Below are 7,466 nucleotides of genomic sequence, written 5' to 3' on the forward strand. Positions count from 1 at the left end.
ATAAATTATGTATAATGCATTGAAATAGATGAGGGAGAGAATAATTTAAAAGTGGTATATGATAGGGTATTGTAGTTATCACAGGAGTTCACAATTAAGGGTGCATAGCGGAGTGTTCCTGGGGCGGTGGTGGGGTGCGGGGGGATTGCATACCAAAGGAATAATTTTTCTTTTACTTTTTCAAAGAGAGGAGAAAACTGGGGGTGGGGAGCGCAGGGAGGAGTGCAACAATGAATGAATGGAAATCCAAAATCTCTGTAAATGTTCATTAACATTATTAAAATAAATTTTTTTTAAAAAGGACAAATAACACATAAGACCACTATTACAAAAGCCAGATGGTTGAGGCAGGGGTAGGGGGGTAGGAGTGTAGGAAAAGAACGGATAGATAGTTTGTGTACTGCAGTAGGTGAAAGGAAGTTCAATATGAAATGAACAGTCAATCAGATTCTATGTGTATTGCAATGAACAATCCAGAAGAGGATGTAAACATGGATTAAATAGGACAAGGGAGGAGGAAAAAACAAAACAGAGAAATGAAGGAAGGTATACAATAAGAGTTTCATTTAACATTGTGAAAAGTTAATTACAACACTCAATGGTAATTAATGCCTATAAATGATTTCTGAAAAAACTAATGTGATTTGTAAACTTTTACCTTTCATTCAAATGAAAAAAGAAAAAAACACACAAACAAAACCACCAACAAAACAACAACACAAAACCCCCATCCAAACAAATAAAGATGACAGCTCTAGGAGTAAACCCCAAAACTACAAGGATCTTTAGAGGAAAATTAGGAACAAATTTAGAAGTCTTAATCCATGGCTTTCAAACATAACCAAGAATCTTCAAACAGAAGAGGATAAAAGACATGAATTAGACCTTTTAAAAATCAAATACCTATGAGCACTTTAAAAACTTCTACAATAGGGCAGAAAAAGAAAACACCTACAAGTAGGGAAAAATACCTGGCAACATTATATCTGATAAGGGATTCATATCTAAAATGTATACAATACTCCAGCACCTTATTAAGAAAAAGATAAATAACCCAATTTTAAAGTAGGCAGAAGATATGAAAAGATTCTTCACTAAAAAGGATATTAAACACAAACACATGAAGAAATACTCAAGATCACTAGTTATTAGAGAGTTGCAAATCAAAACAATAAGGAGATATAATCTCACTCCAGCAACAATGGCAAAATTCAACAGGGCTGCTAATAACAAATATTGGTAAGCTCAGTTTCATAAGAACAAATACTGCATAAGACCATTATTGTAAAAATAGAAGGATCATTAGTAAAACACGTATGGGAACCCTAGTGGGGAAGGGGTGGGGGAGAAGGGGTGAGGATGGGTAGATTGAAACCACAGGGCTGCACAGTTTGGTGGGTGGAGGGAAGGGGAAAGGAAATGGGAAAAATCTGGGTGAAAAGACAGGGTAATTATGAGCAATCACCAGTTATGATTAATTTTACAAAACATAATGCATGAGAATGATTATATGAGCTACAATAAGAATGAAGAATAGTGTGAAATACAGTGTATATGAACTTTGTAAGGAGAACAATAAAAAACTAACCATAAAATCAAAACAAATACTAGTGAGGATGCAAAGAGATTACACTGTTGGTGGGATTGCAAAATGATCCAGCCACTATGAAATGTACTCTTCATCAGAAGATTGTTGTTGTTGTTGTTGTTGTTAGGTGCCATTGAGTCAAGTAGGATGCATAGCAACCTTATGAATAAAAGAGATGAACCCAGTCCTGTCCTGCACCATCCTCACACTTCCTGACACACAAGAGCACATTGGAGCAGTCACCATGTCAATCCACTTGGTTGAGGGTCTTCCTTTCCTTTGCCAACCCTCCACCCTTCCAAACATCATGTCCCTCTCCAAGGAATAGCACCTCTTAGCAACATGTCTAAAATATATACTGTGAAGTCTCATTATTCTTGCCTCCAAAAAACACTCCGGCTGCACCCTCTCCAAAACATGATTGTTCGTTCTCTTGGCTGTCCATGGGTTGATCAGTGCTCTTCTCCAACACCACAGTTCAAAGGTATCAATTCTTTTCCTGTCATCCTTATTCATTGTCCAGTTCTCAGATGCACAGGGAGTAATCCGAAATCAGAAATGAAAATACCATTGGATCTGGCTATTTCATTACTGGGAATACACACTAAAGAAATCCTCTGTTATGACACAAATCGACATGTGCACACCCATGTTTACTGCATCATTATTCACATTAACAAAGAGATGGAAGCATTTCAAGTGCACATCAACAAACAAACGGATAGAGAAACTGTGATATATTCACACAACAAAGTATTACACCGCATTGAAAACAATGAAGAACATAGATGAGTCTAGAGACATTATGCTGAATGAAATAACTCAGTCATAAAAAGACAAATATTGCATAAGTCCACTATCATAAAAATAGAAGGGATAATAGGGGTAGGTGGTATAGAGAGCAGGAAAAGAAAGGATAAATAATGAACACTGCATTGGAATAGGTGAGAAGTCAGTTAATTTGAAATTAATGGACAGTTAGACATTATGTGTAATGCAGTTAACAATATAGAACAAGACATGCATTGTGGACTGAAGATGAGGATGAAGGGGTTAGGGGGCAGGAATAAAGCTTCATAAATGATTGAAAAAGCAATTCGTTTATAAGCTTTCATTCAAACAACAATAAATGGGGTGTGGGTGTGGAAGTAAAGCCTAAAACCATAAAGTTCATAAGAGACAAACTGGATCAAGGTTAGAATCACTAGTCCAACGTATAATGAGACTGCTAAATACAGCTAGAAATGTACAATTGAAAGAGGATAAAATTGACCCAAGGGACCTTCTAAAGATTAAATTCCTATGATCATCAAAAGCTTTTTGCAACAGGGTGAAAAGAAAACTTACAGACTGGGAAAAAACATTTGTTAATACCATCTCAGACAAGAGTCTTATAACAAATGTTTACAGAATATTCCTGGGACTCCACAAGAAAAAGACTGATAACCCAATAACAAAATGGGCAAAAGACATAGAAAGAATTTCCACAGAGGAAGATGTTCAAATGGCAGAATGGCATGAAGAAATGTTAGAAATCACTGGCAATAAGAGATGCAAATCAAAGCCACAATGAGGTACCATCTCACTCCAGTAGCAGTAGCAAAGTTTAACAGGGCAGCAAGTAATAAATGTTGGAGAGGGTGTGGCGAGATAGAAAACCTTATACATTGTTGGTGGGATTGCAAAATGGTACAACCATTCTGGAAGGCAGTTTGGTGCTTCCTCAAAAAAGCTAAACATAGAGATTCCATATGACCCAGCTATTCTACTACTTGGAATATACCCTGAGAATATGAGAACTGAGGCACAAACTGAGATTTGTACACCAGTGTTCGTAGCAGCATTATTCACCATGGCAAGAACATGGAAATAGCCCAAATATCCAACCACAATGGAATGAACTGAGAAATTATGGTGCATTCACACAATGGAATACTACACAGTGCACAGGAGCAATAATTTTATAAATTATTACCTAATTTGAGAGGGACTGGAGAGCATTATGCTGAGTGAAGTAACTCAGTCCCACAAGGACAAATATTATCTAAAACCATTATTGTAGATAGAGTATAAAGGATCCAAAGGAGGTGGGAGAGGGTCGAAGTAGAATGATGAGGATGTGCAGGAGGAGGGGGGATTAAATATGGGGTCGTATAATTTGTTGGTTGGGGGGTGAGAGACATTTGACGAATCTGTTCTCAAAAACAATGTATTCGAATTTTGTAAATAAACTAGTATAAAAAATGTGACAGATATAGGCACAGGGAAAAAAGACAAAAAGAATGAAGGCTGCATAGTGGAGTGGACTTTTGGGGAGGGATTGCATAACAATGAAAGAATTTTTCTTTTACTTTTCACAGAGAAGAGAAAACTCGGGGGAAGGGGTGGGCAGGGAGAAAAGTGCAACAATGAATGAATGGAAATACAAAGTCTGTGTAATTTTTCATTAAAATTAATAATAATAATTAAAAAATAAGATATAAAAAGATAATCAACAAGAGGGGTGAAGAAATATGGCAATTTAATATTTAACTATTCCTCTTTGAGAAATGAGTAAAGTGAAAATAAACTAAAATTGAGCAGAAGGAAGAAAATAATAATGATTAAGTAGAAAGAAATAAAACAACAGAAAAATCAATGAAATAAAAAGTTCATTCTCTGAAAGGATCATTCAGTTGACAAAACATTAGCCATGCTAACTAAGAAAAAAGAGAAAGGAAGAGTAATAAAGCCAAGAATAATGAAAAGCGTCAATACTGTCCTTAAATAAATGAACTAGGAAGATGTAGAACACATAACAAGAACATTAAAAGTCATATTCAAAGACATCTATCAATATTTGATTATGCAGAAAATGATGTTGTGTCTTTACCTAAGAAGATATAACAATCATAAAAATTTATCATTCTCCCAAATTTGACATGTACATTTAATTCCATTCTCATTAGAACTTAAGGAATTTTCTTTAACTTCATATATAAGAACAAAGAACATCCAAGAATTGTGAGATTTGTAAGATACCATAGGTACAACGAAGAGACTAAACACAAATACAAATGCAAGGACAAAAGAATACAAATATGGTACCTGGAAGTTCCTAAAAGTTAAATACAAATACTCATGAAAAGGCTTTATCAAAAGAATATAAAGAGAATGTACAGACTAGAAAAAAATCTTTGAGAACAACATATCTGATAAAGTTCTAATGTCTAAAATATGCAGAAAATATTAACAAATAAAAGACAAATAATTCCATAAGTAAGATGCAAAGGACATGATAGACACTTCCAAAGAGGACATTCAGGGAGCCAATGAACATGAATAGGTAAACCAGCTGTTCAGACAGATGCAGATGAGATACCGTATCACCTCTGAGGTTGAAGGTGGAGGTGGGGAGACACCAATAAAAACCAAAGCACAACAGCAATGAAACAAAAAGCCCAGAAAACATTGTGGGGAGATCAGAACTCTTATATTGTGCTGTTAGAAATATAAAATGGTGCAATGTGATAAAAAAATGGCACAGTGTTTCCTCTAAAAAGCTAGAGAAAGAGAAATACCTTATGATCCAGCAATCCTTCTCCTAGAGCAGAAGCATGGGAAAAAAATGCAACACTATATTCATTATAGTATTATTATACTATTATTCATATTGGCATAAAGATAGATACAGCCCAAGTGATCATTAACAGATATAGATAGATGATAGATAGATAGATAGATAGATAGATAGATAGATAGACAGATAGAGATATATATAGTTATAGTTTTGGTTATAGTTAGTTATCTAGTTTATCTATCTATCTATCTATCTATGTATCTATTTATATAAAATACTGTGTAGTTGTAAGAAATAATGAGTCCAGGAAACAGCTCATAACCTGAAAGAATCTAGAGTGAAATAAGTCAAACACAAAAAAAGGACAAATACTGTATGGTTTCTCTTTCATAAAGATAAGATTAGGAATATGTACAGAAAACACCATGACAGATGGAGAAGAGATTGAGATTATTAACATTTCAATTTGCTGGAATTGACAATCAACACTCTTGGCATCAGCAGTCAGGAAACCAAAAGATGAGTTGCTTTAGGAAAGCCTGCTGTCAAGGACCTCTCAAGAGCAATGATGTTAAAGAGCAACAATGTCAATCTGGAGACTAAGGTGTGCCTGATCCAGGTCATAGTCTTTGCAATTACTTGATATGTATCTGAGAGTCGGACAGTGACTAACAATGACAGAAGAAGAATGAATGCCTTTAAGTTGTGGTGCTAGAGAAAAGTATGGAACCTGCCATGGACTGCCAAGAGAAGAAACAGGTCTGTTTTGGAGAGGGTGAAGCCAGGTTTTTCCATGAAGGTAAGGATTTTGAAATATAGTCTCACATACTTTGGACATGTTGCCAAGAGTGACTAGTCCTTGGAGAATTCCAAGAATGATTGGAAGGGTAGAGGATCAGCGTAGGAGAAAAAACCCTGGGTCAGAGGGATTGACACAGTGACTGTGGCAATGAGAACAGTTGTGTCAGAGGCAGTGAGGTTGGATCAAGACAGGGCAGGGTTCACAGCCATTGTCCATAGTGTTGCTATGATTTGTAGCCAACTCAAAGGCACATAACAACAAAACATTTTGTAGATACTGCAGAAAGGAAGGGCAGAAAGATAGCTGTTAAGTGCTGTCAAATCAACTTATAGTGACCCAATGAACAACAGATCTCACTCTGTCCTATCCTGTGCCATCCTCATCATTTCTAACATCCACATCTCTGAATGTGGGTGAAGTGAGCCCAACTTCACCAAGGTAAATTATGACACTATGATGTACACAAGAATAAGAGTTCATTTTAGTACATAACATAAAATTCTATAATAATAAGCAAATGTGTGTGTGTGTTTACATAGGTAGACATGTATGCAAAAATGTGTAAAGGAAGGCACATAAAAGTTTATTGTTGTTGTTGTTGTTAGGTGCTGTTGAGTCAAGTACAACTCACAGTGACCCTATGACCAGCCGATCTGATCCCTGCCATAGCCTTTGCCATCCTCATCTTCTTCAACATACTTGAACCCATTGCTGAAGTCCTCATGTCAATTCTCTTTTACCAACCCTCCACCTTTCCAAGCACAATGTCCCTTTCCAAGGAATAGCCTTGCCTAGATATATGTCCAACGTATGAGAGATAAAACTTCACCATTTTTCCATTCAAGGATCACTTTTTTAAGACATTATCTTTTTGTTTGTTCTTTTTACATTCTAGCTCTTACCCAGCACTAGAACTCAAAGCTATTAATTCTTCTTCTGTCATCCTTATGTTATCCTTACTCAGTTGACCGGCACACCTTAGACTTCAAACTGACATTATTTCTCTTCAACATTCTGGAGAGGTCCCTGACAACAGACGTGTCCAATGCAATCATCTCCTGATTTCCTGACTGTTGGCACCATCCATGTTGGCAACATTAACTGTTATTTGTCCACACAAGATAAAATCATGGACAGTTTAGATCCTTTGTCCATCCATATAATGTTGACTTTTGGTCCCGTGATGAGGATTTTTGTTTTCTTATTGCTGAGATGTAATATATATCTAAGGCTTTAGTCCTTGATCTTCTGCAGAAAGCATTTCATATACTACTCACTTTCTGCAAGCAAAATTGTGTCATCTGAAAACTGTAGGTTGTTGATGATTGGTTTTCTTATCTGTATGCCACATTCCTCTTTACAGAGTCCAGTTTGTGAATTATTTGCTCAGCAAATAGGTTGAATAAGTATGGAGAAAGAATTCAACCCTGACACAAACTCTTTGTGATTTTAAACCATCTAGTGGTGATGAAGGAAGAAGTTCAAGCTGTTTTGAAGGAAATAGCAAAAAATAAGGC

General features: G+C 36.0%; 1 pseudogene; it reads right to left on the bottom strand.

Annotated features, from left to right (window-relative positions):
• LOC102844429 overlaps positions 1-7,466 on the bottom strand; it is a 31,110-nt pseudogene that overhangs the window by 9,928 nt on the left and 13,716 nt on the right.

Source organism: Elephantulus edwardii, unplaced genomic scaffold (genome assembly GCF_000299155.1).
Source record: "Elephantulus edwardii isolate Elephantulus edwardi_28Jun2011 unplaced genomic scaffold, EleEdw1.0 scaffold00032, whole genome shotgun sequence".
In the NCBI taxonomy this organism is placed as follows: Eukaryota; Metazoa; Chordata; class Mammalia; order Macroscelidea; family Macroscelididae; genus Elephantulus; species Elephantulus edwardii.